This window comes from Watersipora subatra, chromosome 11 (genome assembly GCF_963576615.1).
Source record: "Watersipora subatra chromosome 11, tzWatSuba1.1, whole genome shotgun sequence".
Classification (NCBI taxonomy): domain Eukaryota; kingdom Metazoa; phylum Bryozoa; class Gymnolaemata; order Cheilostomatida; family Watersiporidae; genus Watersipora; species Watersipora subatra.
In genome coordinates, this window is record NC_088718.1 from 40233280 (window position 1) to 40249664 (window position 16385).

At 37.9% G+C, this 16385-nt stretch overlaps 1 protein-coding gene across 3 annotated transcripts in view; it reads right to left on the bottom strand.

Moving 5' to 3' along the window:
• The window catches only part of LOC137408377 (galactosylceramide sulfotransferase-like), a 35963-nt gene extending 21072 nt beyond the window's left edge, over nucleotides 1–14891 (bottom strand). For 2 of the 3 annotated variants that reach the window (XM_068094883.1, XM_068094881.1), the window contains exon 1: nucleotides 14760–14891. The gene's annotated coding sequence lies outside the window, so the exon portion shown is untranslated. Of the gene's footprint in view, nucleotides 1–14755 lie in introns of all 3 variants that reach the window. The other variant, XM_068094882.1, reaches the window with a different exon arrangement.
• Nucleotides 14892–16385: the final 1494 nt, after the last annotated feature.

Below are 16385 nucleotides of genomic sequence, written 5' to 3' on the forward strand. Positions count from 1 at the left end.
AGTTGTCTCTGAAGTGTGCAATAAACCATTTCTCTAATTTAATACTCTATTTAATTGCTTCTGTGCAGAAACATAACAGAAGCTAATTGGCGACAAGGATTTCTCTTTTGAACAGTTACAAAGAGTTTTGTTCAGATTTTATCATTGATAAAATCGATACAAAGAGTTCTAGTTTATTACAAGAGTAACTGTTCAAAATTGCACCACTACAATGGCAGAAGTAGCAGACCTGATCAAGCTAATGCAGAAGCAGCAGGAGGACCAGAGACAGCAGCAAGAGGAGCAGAGAAAGCAGCAAGAAGAGCATAGACAACAGCAGCATGAGGAGTTCAAGCAGCAACAAGAGGAATACAGACGTCAGCAAGATGAAAGAATGGAGGAGAATAAGAAACTGATGGAGCTACTACTACAAAACCTACAACGGAAACAAGAAACAGCTGCAACCGCTGTTCCAGCCTTCCCAGGTTTTGACCCAACAGCAGAGCTACTAACAGATTACATAGACAGATTCAACACATTCATTGCAGCAAATTCTATTCATCAAGACAAGATTGCTGGCACTTTTCTTACCAACCAACAGCCTACACTCTACAAGCAGCTTAGTAATATGGCAGCTCAGCTTTCAACACCCAAGCAGATCAACGACCTCAACATGGATGAAATACTGGAATTTCTCAAAGACCAGTATGACCCTAAGCGCTTCATTGTTAGAGAGCGTTACAAGTATTGGAGTGACATGCAGAGGAAACCTGGAGAAACTATTCAAGAGTTAGCTGCCAGAATTCGTCAGGATGCAACTACATGTGCCTTCATAGACATTACAGATCCATTAGATGAGGCTCTCAGAACAAGATTTATCTGCTCTGTAAACAATGAAGCAGTTCTCAAATCTCTCTTCAAGGTCAAGGACAATGAACTCAACTTCAACAAAGCTATACAGGTAGCACAGGAGACAGAAGAAGCAGCTAAAGTTGCCAAAGAGACAGTTTATGGAAACTCGTCTAAAGTCAACAAGGTTGCTCAACAGAAATCAAGATACAAACCAATCCAGAAAAACAACTCTACACCTGACAAGCAGAAGGAAGGAAAGCTATGCTACAGATGCGACCGAACTAACCATACAGCGGATGACTGCAGATTCAAAGCAGCCACCTGCAACTTTTGTTCTAAACAAGGTCACATAGAAAGAGCATGCAAGAAAAAGAAATCATCTGCAGCAGAAAAACCAGTAAAGATGATAGAATGCACATCAACCAAGATGGTGAAACTTGCTGAAAACATCAAACTGGAGGGAGACAACTTCACACTTGAACTGGACACTGGAGCATGTGACAACTTCATCTGTAAATCAATATGGGAGAAGCTAGGAAAGCCAAACCTAAAACCTACTACAGTTAACTACAAATCAGCCTCAGGACATCTCATAGAGACGCTTGGCAGATGTGAGCTAACTGCCCAATTGGATGCACAGAAAGAAGTCAGACTACCATTTGTGATTAGTGCTGTACAAGATCTCAACCTACTTGGAAGAACTGCTATACAGCAACTAGGCATCTCTATTGATGACAAGCTACAACAGAACCTTGTATCAACAATCACAGAGAACCAGCCAGATGGGAGGTTACAAATCAAGTGTAAAGGAGATGTGCAAAGAATTTCCAGAAATATTCAAAGACGAGCTAGGATGTCTCAAGAACTTTGAACTAGAGATAAACTTCAAACCTTCAACAAAGCCAGTCTTCTGCCGACCCAGACCAGTTCCTATTGCCTTGACAGAAGAGCTCAACCAAGCATACGAAGCAGGTGTAGCTAAAGGCATATGGGAACCAACTCAATTCAACCAGTATGGAACACCAGTTGTACCTGTACGCAAATCTACAACAGGTCAAGCTGCAGGGAAGATCAGAGTATGTGGAGACTACTCCAAGACTATCAATAATCAGCTAGAAACACATAGGAAACCTATCCCACTACCAGAAGATCTAAGCAGAAAACTAGGTGGAGGCTATTGCTACACAAAGATTGATTTAGCAGATGCCTACAATCAAATATTGTTGGCACCAGAAAGTCAACGACGACTAGCACTATCAACACACCGAGGAGTACTACTACAGAAGAGGTTGCCCTTTGGCATAAGCTCAGCACCAGGGTATTTTCAAGAAATCATGGAGTAACTGACACAAGACCTCCCAGGAGTAGCAGTATACCTAGATGATATACTAGTGAGTGGAGCCAATGCAGAGAGCCATCTACAAAACTTACGTCGACTTCTTCAAAGATTAGAAGAAAGAGGGCTCAGATGTAGAAAAGACAAGTGCTGTTTTGCTCAACCTACAGTAGAGTATCTGGGACACAAACTCACTTCAAAGGGAATCACTAAAGGAAAGAAGGCAGATGCAGTACAACAGATGCCAGTCCCAACAGACTTAACTCAGCTAAGATCTTTCTTAGGAGCTACACAATTCTACAGCAAGTTCATACCCAATCTGTCACAACTCACAGGACCATTGCACAAACTGACACGCAAAGGAGAGACCTGGAAGTGGGGCACTGAACAAGAAAAGAGCTTCAACAAACTGAAAGATATGCTATCAACTGATAGTGTCTTAGCACACTTCAACCCAGATCTTGACATTGGAATCTCATGTGATGCTTCAGAAACTGGACTGGGAGCTGTACTATTTCATCGTTATCCTGATGGAAGTGAGAGACCAATAGCCAATGTTTCAAAAACACTGACCAGCACACAGAGGAAATATGGACAAATACAAAAAGAAGCTCTCTCAATCATATTTGCTCTAAAGAAGTATCACCAGTACCTGTATGGTCGACGGTTTATCTTGGTAACTGACCACAGACCTCTTCTCACACTTCTAGGACCTACCAAAGGAGTTCCAGCTCTAGCAGCCAACAGACTAGCAAGATGGGCACTGGTACTAAATCAGTATGACTACACCATAGAATACAGATCTACCCAGCATCATCAAAATGCAGATGTCCTCTCAAGACTGCCAGTTGGACCTGATAAAGAGTTTGATGCAAGAGAAGATGAGGATGATGTTGATACAGTATGCACTATTCACACTATTGGACAACAGCTCAACTCTACAGACTACAATGTTCTAGCAAAGGAGACAAAGAAAGACCCAACACTAGCCACAGTAATGCGCTACACAGCAGAAGGATGGCCTGGTAACAAAGATATGAAGGAGACTCAGCTGTCACTCTTCCACAAGATCTCAGATTCACTTTCTATCACTGAAGGTTGTCTTCTATATGGCAACAGAGTAGTCATTCCTGTCAAGTTACAACAGGAAGCATTAAAGATCCTTCACCTTGGACACTTTGGAATGGAAAGAATGAAGAAGCTAGCTCGAACTGCTGTCTATTGGCCTCGCATTGACTCTGATATAGAGGAGACAAGCCGACAGTGCACTGCCTGTGCTGAACACCAGAAGCTTCCACAGAAGTATCCTATACATCCCTGGATGCTACCTGAGAAGCCATGGAGTCGTCTTCACTTAGATCACGCAGTGAACTTCATGGGCAGCCAATGGCTAGTGATGATAGATGCCTACTCAAAGTATCCATGCATACACAGGACGTCATCTACTTCTACCAGAGCTACCACAGACATCTTAGAGGAGATATTCGCACACTTTGGATACCCTCACACCATAGCCACTGACAATGCTACCAGCTTCACCTCAGGAGAGTTTCAGCAGTGGTGTCAAGAGAGAAGCATTGTTCACCTCACTGGAGCACCCTACCATCCAGCTACAAATGGCGCAGCTGAAAGACTAGTACAATCCTTCAAACAAGCCAGGAAGAAATCGTCACTCTCACCTAAATCTGCACTACAACAGTTCCTGATGCACTATAGAAGGACACCACTTCCTACAGGATACTCTCCCAGTCAGCTGCTGAATGGAAGACAGATGAGATGCAAGATTGACACCCTATTGCCATCACCCGCACACATAGCACAGTTTCATCAATCCAGAGAAGTCAACCGATCGGCAGAAAAGACAGTTAGCAAGATATACAGCTACAATCTTGGAGCACCATGCTATGCCTTGTATCATGGACCTAAACGCAACAGACAACCTAGATGGGTTCCAGCCATTGTTACTAAGATATATGGAACTCGTAGTCTCAATGTCAAAGTGGTACCAAAGGGACCTACTTGGAGAAGACATGTTGAACAACTCAGACCAAGATACTCAACAGAAGAAGATCAAGACCCTGGAGATAAACCTGATATAACAGAGGAGACAAAACTGCAACTACCAGCCCCTACAACTGTAACCGAGCAACCTCCGTCTAGAAGAAGACCACGCAACCCTCGTCTACCTGATGGAGATGAGTATAGCAGAGACAAACCCCGAAGGTCTAAGAGAACCAGAAAGAACCTTTAGCTTAGTGAGGAGGTGTCATGCAAGTGCCAAGTATTACTGGTACTTTGCCAACAAACATTATGCTTTTTAGCTAAAGCTTTATACAAGCTAATATTATATAGTACTGTCTCATTATAGCTATTAATAATGCTTGTAGCTTTTTACAAAGCTTTTCTATGACCAAACATATAAATACTTGGGTTTTCTGTTATCAAATCAGTTGTCTCTGGAGTGTGCAATAAACCATTTCTCTAATTTAATACTCTATTTAATTGCTTCTGTGCAGAAACATAACAGTCACTGTTTTCTTATTATTATTGTCATTTGTATATGATCTTCTAGACAACACGTCGGCATTCCCATGCTTTTTGCCACTCTTGTGTTGTATTTCAACATTATAGGGCTGTAACAACAAAGACCACCTGCCTAATCTTCCATTAGCATCTTTAATGCTTTCTAACCACTTGAGAGAAATATGGTCAGTCAGCACAAGAAAATGTTTGCCTGCTATATAGTGTTTGTATTTCTCAATGGCTGTAACTAAGGCTAGACCCTCTTTGTGACATATAGGGTAATTTTTCTCAGCTGCATGAAATGCTCTTCCTCAATTTTCTATCACAGTCTCTTGTCCATCACTGTCTATTTGCCCTAGCATAAAACCTACCGCCTTGTCACACGCATCCGTATATATTACTGGTTTTGAGTCCGCATTAGGCAAGGCTAGAATTGGTGGTGAGACTAGAGAATTGCATATTTGCTCAAAGGCATTTTGACATTCTGCATTCCAAACTAATTCTTGATTATGGCTATTCTTAGTCAGACCATGTAGCTCACTAGCTATGCTACAGTAGTTGGGTATAAAACGTGAGTAATACCGTGCTAGCCCAAGAAATGATCTAACTTCACTAACATTAGTTGGTACAGGATATTCTAGCACAGCTTTCACTTTGTCATGATTACCAGAAAGGCCATTGTCACCAATTGTGTATCCTAAATAGTGAACCTTAGAGCAAGCTAGCTTACATTTCGCTGGGTGAAGTTGTAGATTTGCCTTTCTAAGCCTAGCAAAAACTTCAGTCAGATGCTTTTTTGTGTTCACTCCAATTTTCTGAGAATACTATGATATCATCCATAAATGCAAGACAATACTTCCAGCTAATACCTTTTAATGCTTTAGACATTACTGCTTGAAATGACATCGGAGCATTCATGAGCCCAAAAGGAATTCTGTTGAATGCATATACTGCATCATCTACTATATAAACGGCAATCATTGTGTGTGTGTCCACCTTATAGAGTACCATACTTTTCGGACTATTACCCGCTACTAGGTATCTTGGGCGCATTAACGGGAATCTCCGGTTAGAACACGCCTCTATTATACATAACCTAATCATCATCATTTTTACACGGAACACGTCATATCTGGTTAGCGCCTCTTTACGGCGCCCAACGACATTGGTGCGTTTGAAACAGCAAAATTGCTGCCATGTTAGAAAGCACCGCCCTGAGTTCGTCGGCCTATACAGCTATACAAATGTACTAATCATTAAATAAAATAAATTAATGAATAGTAATTTACATGCGATTAATATTTACTGCCAACGTGTACCGAGAAGATCACGCCAACGTTGGTTTCTTGCGGCCACTGGAAAACGCAGTTCTCACCTATTACATTTCTATATAAAAAAGCTAAGTATTCCTTAATCAATGTTGTATTGTCTATGAATTGCCACACTTCCACTAAATAAACCTTTCACTTGCCTCCGTGTACAAATTTAGCTATCGGCCTACTGCCAGCCATTTTGCCGATGTTGATTAATATGTATACGATATTTTTTCAATTTCAAACTCCATCTATAACGTTTGTTTTGGTTATATATTTCATTTTGCCAACAAGTTAACAAGCACTGCTATGCAAAAACTTCATTGTATCTATACTTTGTGCATTTTAATTATCTGTGTAATCACAAAAATCTGAAATGGCTATAGTGTCATCAACATAAGTAGTTATTTGTTTTTTAACTCGGACGCATTTAATTACCTCGCACAAAAAATCTTCACTTTTAAGTTGGAAATTCTCAAACAAAGATTTAAAATTAAATTTTAGGCTAATTTTATAGAAAAATTTTAGGACAACACTGTCACTACCATAAAAGTCCTAAAGATCGTTGGTTATGTGATCAACGAATAATAAAATTCAGTTACTAGCAATTGCTGGGAAAGTCGCAAATATGCGTCTACGGCGGTCGACCATAGAAAACGCATGAGTCTACTTCAGTGAAAAGGTTAAAAACGTTGGATTTGCCACTGTTTGTGATAGTAAACATGTTCATTTCCTTCCGCAGCTGAGTTACTTTTACTTATTTTCCAGCTACGAGTACCACAGCTACAACAGAACTTGCACGGGTACTGCTACTGCGTTTTACCTACTAAATTTCTACATCGAAAAGGTTAGTAGGCCTACGTCTTATTCAATGTTGTATTGCCTATGAATTGCCACAGTTCCACTACATAACTTATTCACTTGCGTCCACGTACAAATTTAGCTATCGGCCTACTGCCAGCCATTTTGCCGATATTGCTTCATGATATTTTTTCAATTTGAAACTCCATCTATAACGTTTGTTTTGGTTATATAGTAGATTTTGCCAACATTTTAACAAGCACTGCTATGCAAAAAATTCATTGTATCTATACTTTGTGCATTTTAATTATCTGTGTAATCACACAAATCTGAAATGGCTATAGTGTCATCAACATAAATAGTTACAGTCAAACATGGATAACTCGAACTTCACGGGACCGAGCAAAAGTGTTCGAATTATCAGAGCGTTCAAGTTATCAGAGCACTGTCACAAGTCCATATATTTACTTATTTATTAGTAGATACATGTACATATACAAACTATAATATAAGTCAAAAGCATAAATGGCTTGTTTCAAATTAAATGCTTCTAATGTAAAGTTTAAAACGTTTTTATGAAAAAGTATAGAGATTTTTTTATCACTTGAGATTGGTTTGTTGTTTGAGGTGATGTTATTGCCAGGACGTTTTTCAGATTGACATTGACAAAACTTGATCATTGTTGAAATGCTCAAAAGAAAAGACATTTTTTTCTTTTGGGGTTTTACCCACGATCAATTTTGCCGTTTTTTCTTGAAGTTTATGCAAAGATTACCTTACTTTACCTGGGATTTGTTAAGAGCAACACTCCGAGGCAGTTCAACTAGAAGTTTTACGAGGTTTTACGGTACATTCTATATCACTCACGCTTCTTTAATAGATACTTATTGAATGTACACACGTATTCTGTGTTTAGGTCAAACGATGAATAGTTTTTTGTAGCTAAGACAACGTATACGTTTAATTACAACATTTTTTAAGACGTTTTAAACATTCAACATTCCGACGTTGATTCAACACGGAATCAACGTCGGAAAACTATTCGTCACGGGCTAGCCGGGTCACGCACTCAAGGATTTTTGCCCCGCACATACAAAACAAAAACAACATGCGATTTTTGTTTTGTATGTGCGTGGCGAAAATCCTTGCGCGCGTGACCCGGCTAGCCCGTGCTATTCATCATATAGCAGCATAAATCAAATTTCACCAAACCTTTAGAAAAGTCGTTGACAAAAATATTTTGCCGACGGTGGTAATAACGACGCTTATGAATTACGAAAAGATGAAGTTTACCTCTATGGCTTTGAATAAAGTGATTTTCTAAAGCGATAACAACCGTTTCGGTAGCCGTTGGGCAAAAAAACAGTTCGAATTAACAGTGTCGAGTTCAAGTTATCTATAGCAATTTATCATTACGTGGGAACGAACCAAAGAAACCGTTCGAATTAACCATGTGTTCGAGCTATCCGTGGACGAGTTATCCATGTTTGACTGTATTTGTTTTTTAACTCGGACGCATTTGATGAACTCGCACAAAAAATCTTCGTTTTTAAGTTGGAAATTCTCAAACGAAGATTTAAAATTAAATTTTAGGCTAATTTTATAGAGAAATATTTGGACAACACTGTCACTACTATAAAAGTCTTAAAGATTGTTGGTTATGTTATCAACGAATAATAAAATTCAGTTGCTAGCAATTGCTGGGAAAGTGGCTAAAATGTGTTTACGGCGGTCGACCATGGAAAGTGCATGAATGAGTCTACTTCAGTGAAAGGGTTGAAATTGTTGGATTTGCCACTGTTTGTGATAGTAAACATGTTCATTTCCTTCCGCAGCTGAGTTACTTTTACTTTTTTTCCAGCTACAGGTACTACAGATCTACAGCTACTACAAAACTTGCACGGGCACTCCGAGCGTTGCGATAGGCGACGGTGAGAAGAAAGCGAGCAGTGTATATTACAAAAAAGCACACCATCTCATTCAATTTTAGAAATGCTTGAAGCAGTGCAATGCCTTCCAAAAAGCCTACTACCCAAACGCAAAAACAGATTGATTCCTGTAAAGAAAGAGATCGAATTCGCAAAGCAGCAGCTAGACAAGCAGAAACTGCAGAGCAAACGCAGCTACGCCCACAACGAAGCGGAACTGCTACTGCATCTGCTAGAAGTGCAGAAACTGCAGAGCAAACACAGCTACGCCTACAACGAAACAGAATAGCAGCTGCTAGAAGAGCAGAAACCGCTAAACAAACACAGGTACATCGAGAGCAGGCCAGAATAGATGCTGCAGCTGCTAGAAGTGCAGAGACTACTGAACCGACCCAGCAGCGACTCAAACGGCTCAGAGTAGCCGCTACATCGGCCAGACGTGCAGAAACCTCCAAGCAGATGCAGCCGCGACAAGAACATGATGCACTAGCTACAACAGCTGCTCAGTGAGCTGAATTTTCTGAGCAGATGAAACGGCGACAACAGCGAGATGCACTAACTACAGCAGCTGCTACCAGGCGCCGTGTATGGACAGAAAGCTTTGCACTTGACTACAGTCCTGCAACATAGTATAGTGCCGAATTTTTCTATGGGACGAATGTCCAAAAATGCTCCAGATGTAATGCCTTACGTTGAAAAGGTGAGAGGCCATATATGTAGTTTATATAGTAGATTTTATTGATAATAAATTTTATCAACACTACCACATTACTGCTGCACAGTTTGTATATACCATGTCAAAACACAGGCTATAGACGAAGAACTGGTGAGTCATGATTAGTGTTTCAAGCATGTCGAAGTCTCAATTCAATAAATGCTGGTGATAGCTAAGCAGTGCAATTGGAAAATATTTTCTAGAATTTTTTAAAATATGTACATGTAATTTAAAATATGAAAAACTTTTCAATACTGCCAGTTTGAAGAACTTCAGTTTGCCTAGCAATGTCAATTTCATTATCAGTTCTGTGTACAAAATTAGGACAATTCCGATTTGAGTGGTTCGAGACTGATGCATTGTAGACTAGTTGTAAAACACATTGCATATTTCCATTGGTCTCTCCAACATTATTGACATGTACAACTGCATATGTGTATACAGTCAGATCAGCACAGAATTTTCAGTAAATTGCATATTTGGAGTTGTTTTACACTATGAAAGACAACTCTCAATAAAACTATTGCTTTACGTAAATCTGTTCCCGAACACGGGTAATGCAGCTAGTGGGTAATAAAACTAGATTTATCCTTAGTATCTTTGTCTAATGGCACTTGCCAAAAACCACCTTTTAAATTCAGCACATTAAATATCTTAGCGTCTGTACTGCCTAATGTATCTATGACTTCAGTGAAAAGTGGTAAAGGCCATACCATTGGATTAGTAACAGCATTTATGCGCCTAGTCTATTGCCATTTTCCTCTATAATACCTAGCTCTAGCAATTCTTTTACTTGTCTGGAGATTTCTTGCTTTATCACTGGTGAGGTTTTATAAGAAAACGAGCATATTGGATGTGCTTCACCTGTGTCAATTTTGTGAGTATGCAGCCTAGATCAGCCCATGATTTGGCAAAAACATCAGAGTTTTCCTCTACCATGCTAACTAGCTCAACCTTATTGTGGCTATCTAAAGCACATGTTGAGAAGTCAATGTTCAGCTCATTAGCTAAAGCTTGCCCATCAAGCAAAACCATTTTCTGCTACAGGCTTGCAAGCTGATATGGCTACTATTAGCTGTAACAACTAGTTCACTGTCTTGAATGTTCTTTGTGGTATTTGGGGAATTTTCATTGATAGGGGAAATCCTAGCTGTGGAGATTCCCGTCTGAACAGTTATGTCTTGATCCGTGTCATTTGACATATGATAGACTGGTTTGCCTATGCTAATGAGACAATGAGCACCTTTGCAACCATCAGAACTATAGTCTACATGTAGAGCAGGGGTCAGGAACCTTTTTGACTGAGCGAGCCAAAGAAACCCATGTTTCAAAATTTAATTCTAGGAGATCCACATGTATATTTTGAATCTCAAAAAAATAAAATGGAAAAGGAAGACCAACAAATTTAGTATGTTTAAACAATTTTAAAGTATAAGAAATGTGGATTTATTTTGAACAACAATGTTCAAATAACAATTTTTCTTGTAGCCATATTTTGGTTTGAAGGGTTTACCTTGTTGATCTAAAAATGATTTGTGTGGCCTGTGCAGAGCGGAGTACAGAAAACACTAGAAAATATTTGCTGCACTCACCACATCAACAAGTTGCAAATAAAAGTATATTTCTATTGAATGGACATTATTTTTATTTTGTTTATTGTTACTGTAATTTCAGCATTATTTGTATTACTATGTTAATTGAATTGACAACAAAATTATGGATTATTTTTCCACCAATTTATCAAAGAGCCAGACGTAATCATCAAAAGAGCCACAGGTTCCCTACCCCTGCTCTAGAGGTTCGGCTACACAGTTACGTAGTCTTTGATTGTCACTAGCCATCACATTATCAGAGAACTTTACAGGGAAAACAACGATGGTTATGGAAGGTATATCAAATATTTCTGCTGTGAGAACATTCACATTTGGAAAGCTTTTATCTAAACTCACAATAGTAGAAACAAATACACCTTTCAAAAACAAAGAACCATCATGATTGTCATATTATTCATGAAATCTACACCTAGTATGACGTCATGACTAAGGTTCTCTATAATATGAAACTCATGACTACAGCTAAAACTACCTATACTAATCTCTACATCAGTAACACCTAATATAGGAACTACTGTGTTACCTACACTTCTAAGATTAGGAGTAGTACATTCAGTTAGCTTATACATTTAGGATTTATTATATTTAGAGTTGTCATGCTCATGCAAGAAGTTTGTATGTGTAGTATGTGTAGTCTGATTGTTATTGGTGTGTATAGTCTGTAGTGTAGGCCTATGGTAGTTTAGTGTAGCTATCGATGTGTATCACTAATTAATGTAAGCGTGTTTATTGCTTTACATTTAGAGCCCAACTGTATCTATTTATTAATTACAAGTAAAACAGTAAAACACATAAAAAGGTCAGAGGTCAATACTAGTCACATGATACCAAACTCACCTTTTCGACTCTGCAAATAAAAAAGTCAAAACCTAATTTTAATTTAATGATCGTACAGTAGCTTTGAAATTATTAGCTTGTATCTACAACTTCTTTGTTATCACTTTCAGTTGGTTTAGGGTTGATGTTTATGGTAATTTTATGTTAAGCTAAGAGAAGCGAACACCGTCAATGTAAATTTACATCAAATTATTTCTTTTTTTTTTGGACTACAAAGTCTATGCAGGAAAGAACAACTATGAAATATTTCATAAGCCTGAAATGGAGAAAAACAAAAATATATACCACAAAACCTCTATTGGAATAGCGCTCTATTTTTCAACCCTTCCTCTATAGTGTGATCAAATAGAGGTGGCAGTCAAATGCAGGGTGGCGTTGTATTTCTCAACTACTTGTAGCTAATCAGAATTTTGGGAAGGTAAATTCTGAATAAAAATTTGGCAAAACGATGCTTATGTCCCTCATATTTTGCAATTCCTTTGGGTGGAGTGACATGCTGTTAACCCCAGCATTTTTGAACCATTTTTCATATAAGTTGAAATATCAGACTGAGATAAACAATGAACTACTTTCCCTAAAGCAATATCAGCCAGATACAGTTAATATTTATTTTGATGTCAATTTCAATGTTCTAAAGAAAAAACAAAGCTTTGGAGTTAAAAAATAAACTTTGATAGTCTATGGCTATAGATTCTATTACATCGTATGCTGTTTCTGAAAAGTATTCTCTTCGCTCATCGGAACACTTCAAAGTAAACCAAACTATGGATGATCCTGAAGAAAAAGGATCGGATTTAGACCTTAGTGACTTTAACTCAAGGTGTAGTCTTGATGATCTTTTTAAGTACTGTCACTAAAATCATGACAGCCACTACTGTCACAGCAACAACAACAAAAATTAATTGTTATTGATGTAACCGAGTCATTAGTAATTTATTAGTACCATCGATTTTGTGGACACTTTCTTACTGACCGCTTTCTATTATAGGTTTGTAACATCAAAGAATGTCAAAATTGCAGTCAAATAAAGGTGGCATTCAATTAAAGGGTTGTGCTTGTTCAACCTTTCTGCTGTCGTGGCGTCCTATTTGAGATGGCATTCAAATAGAGGATTTACGGTATTTACTATTGTAAGAGAAGTGTATGTCTGTTAGTCCATTTTTCAAAGTCAGGTTAGAAGTTAGGATAAAGGATTGCTTTCAACAAAACTTATTACATTCACCTTAGTAGACCGACACTCTAGCGCCTGCATTATTCAACCTCCTCCCGGTATTTCTTTAAAATTGTGGGCTACATGTTTTTATTGCTTTGTCGCCACACCTGACGATCTCTCACTCCACACTAGACTGAGGTTATTGTTACTTGTATATACATGTATGATAGAGATCTCTCATAGTACACTAGACTGGGGTTATAGTTACTATTATATATAATAGAAATACCCCTATTTGCCATTTTCTCTTCTAAATGTGGCATGAGAGAAATGATCATTTAAGGCTAACTATGGAACTCTCGTTATTGAATTTGAAAACTTGCACCAATTGGATGATTTACAGTACATTAGACGTTCCTATAATGTAAATTCCCAATAGCGTAAAAAAATTATGCAAAGTTTTTGCTTCGTACTATGTAAAAATGCCACATAATGTAAAGTGTCAAGTAAGAGCAATTTCTCAAATTCGATTTTAATGGTAACATATCTAGCCGCACTTGTGAGAAATAAATACATACGTATAGTGTTATATCCAATATATATACAACTTTCATGACATTTTAGTTCGTCATGATAGATCATCAAATGTATCGACAAAACAGAGTATAGGTAGCTTGTTGTATTGTTAATAAATACTCAAAGGTGATTGATCGGTACAGGTGTTATAGTGTCAGTATACCAATCTGAATGTCACAAATTGGGAGTATCGTAAATTTGTGGCATTCAGTTATCTTTTATCCTAACCTTGACTCCTGGATACAGATAGATGACTGACAGGTGGACACAACTCTTTTTATTGCAAAATATATTTGTGTTTTGCTTATTGTAGACGCATACTATGAAATATTTGTTATCAGTTTTACTTCACAGAATAGACTTTGCTGTTTAAAAAAAATAAACAAATCATTGTAAATAGACGCCAAATATATGCGCTCTCCATCAACTTATTGTAAAAGTACTGCAATCACAGTCTATAAAACTAGTAAAATTCATCAGAAAAAAAGACAAGTTATTGATGCAAACTAATAATATACCAGTCACAAAGCAGCCAACCCATTAAAAAGTTAAGTCTAGCTCTTTTCTTTTTCAATGGCCAAAGAAGTGAGTTTGGAAAGATCTTGGAATGGATTAGGCAATTTACATTTATTTTAATGTTTGTATAATGTAAAATCTCGACAATGTAATTGTTTTTGGAACGGATTATTTATGTTGTGGGAGCTTCTACTGTATATGAAATGTCTTACGCTATACAAAACAAAAACTTTACATCAATTCTTCATTTAAGTGGAGTTTTATATGGAATATTAAGTGGAGTCTTTTTCCAACTATAATGGATTTTTAAGTGGAATAAGGTTATAGGCTACAAATAGAAGGTTTACGTTATGGGGGGGGTCTACTAAACTAGCCACAAACATGGAAACAAAGATGAGAAGCGTGTTTATTTGCAAAGAACTTCACTTTCCATTCACAGTGTCAGATCTTAAAATAACTTGCTGAAAAGTGCAAGTTTCATAACGTGTTAATTTTGCCAGATATATACTTTGTTCTCAGCAGTCATTTTTAAGAGTCATAAAGGTTTATCGCATTTTGGTCAGACGTACTGACGTTCGTTTTATTGGTCAAAGCAAACAATAAAACAACTTACTCACCCTCGAAAGCAGCCAGCGGATAAGGTTTAGTAACTCAATATGAATTAAAGAATTGATTGACCGTGAATGAGTGAATGAAGCCACGCTAGTAACAGTGCTAAAGACTACTCAACCACACGATTTAGCGCTGGCCTCTCTCTCCATGGCAACACATGTTTGATCACCCATTTTTTTGTAAATCATGATTGATGAACTTCCTAATGTTGGCTACACCGTGTTTGGCCAAAACATAGTGGCTAAAATTGTTTTAGTTGTACTACTGTGGTGAAGAATTTAACACGGCAATCCCTTTTTAAGACTAGAGTGTTCTTCTCTTTCTACAGTGAACACTTTTTCCGCTCAGGTGACTTAAAGGAATTCTTTTGGGTTCATAGGTTGAATCAACTCAAAACGTACGATCTCATTGAACAAATCTTTGCAAAACTTTGCTAACCCTGCTGGGAAAAATTCTATAACTGTTTGTGTGGTCTATAATACCGGCTGTCTGTGTGTTCTATAACACTGGCTGTCTGTGTGGTCTATAGCACTAGCTGTCTGTGTGGTCTATAGCACGGGCTGTCTGTTTGGTCTATAGCACTGGCTGTCTGTGTGGTCTATAACACCGGCTGTCTGTGTGTTCTATAACACTGGCTGTCTGTGTGGTCTATAGCACTGGCTGTCTGTGTGGTCTATAACACCGGCTGTCTGTGTGTTCTATAACACTGGCTGTCTGTGTGGTCTATTAGTTTAGTAGAGCTGCGCTTACTACTAGTTTGCTTTGACAACGAGAAAATCTCTTAAAGAAGAACTCGCACAAGATTTTAGTAGATTTTACCATAAAATAGCGCAATTTTTCTATCATTTCCAGTTGTTTTTGATGTTTGAGTATATCTGACTGCCATACTGTTACAAGATTGAAATCGACAAAACTCGATAAAGCTCAGAAAAAAAATTTGTGCAAAATGACATCATCAGTTGCTATCGTTCCTATAGTTGACATCGGCTATTGCGTTCAAGGTACAGCATCTCTATTCTGTCGACCTCTTTGCAACTATAAATGCCAGGCAACCCTACTTCCGCTGGATCTGAGTGTTTTACCAGCGACCAAGTTTTGTTGACTTTAATATTGAAACATCCTGGCAATCAGATCACCTCAAACATCAAAAACAACCGAAAATGATAGAAAAGTACTGATAGTTTCTGATAATATCTACTAAGATTTTGTGCCAGTTCATCTTTAAGGGCAGGTAAATTGCAAATACTTGTAACGTTTTTATTACCTTGAAGGCTTCTCAATTAGTACTGTTGTTGCCATGGATATCTAATATATTGGAAACTTGTGTCACTTGTATATTCATTCGAATGAAACAAAGATATTAATTACTCAGCTATATAAATATATGAATGCATAAACTCGGTATAGCTCCATAAAGGAACAAACTCTCAGGTACATTAACATACATGTATATTGATTTTGACTTTCATACCATTTCAGTTTCATAGTTAGAAAATAATTTCAAATGCTACCTGCAGACATCTGACTCACACGATTAGCAAACATTTTTAATTATCATCACATTTAAGTTGGAGTTTGCAGAATTTGTTTAATATTTCAACTTGAAACTCGTAGGAAGAATGCTAATTGCT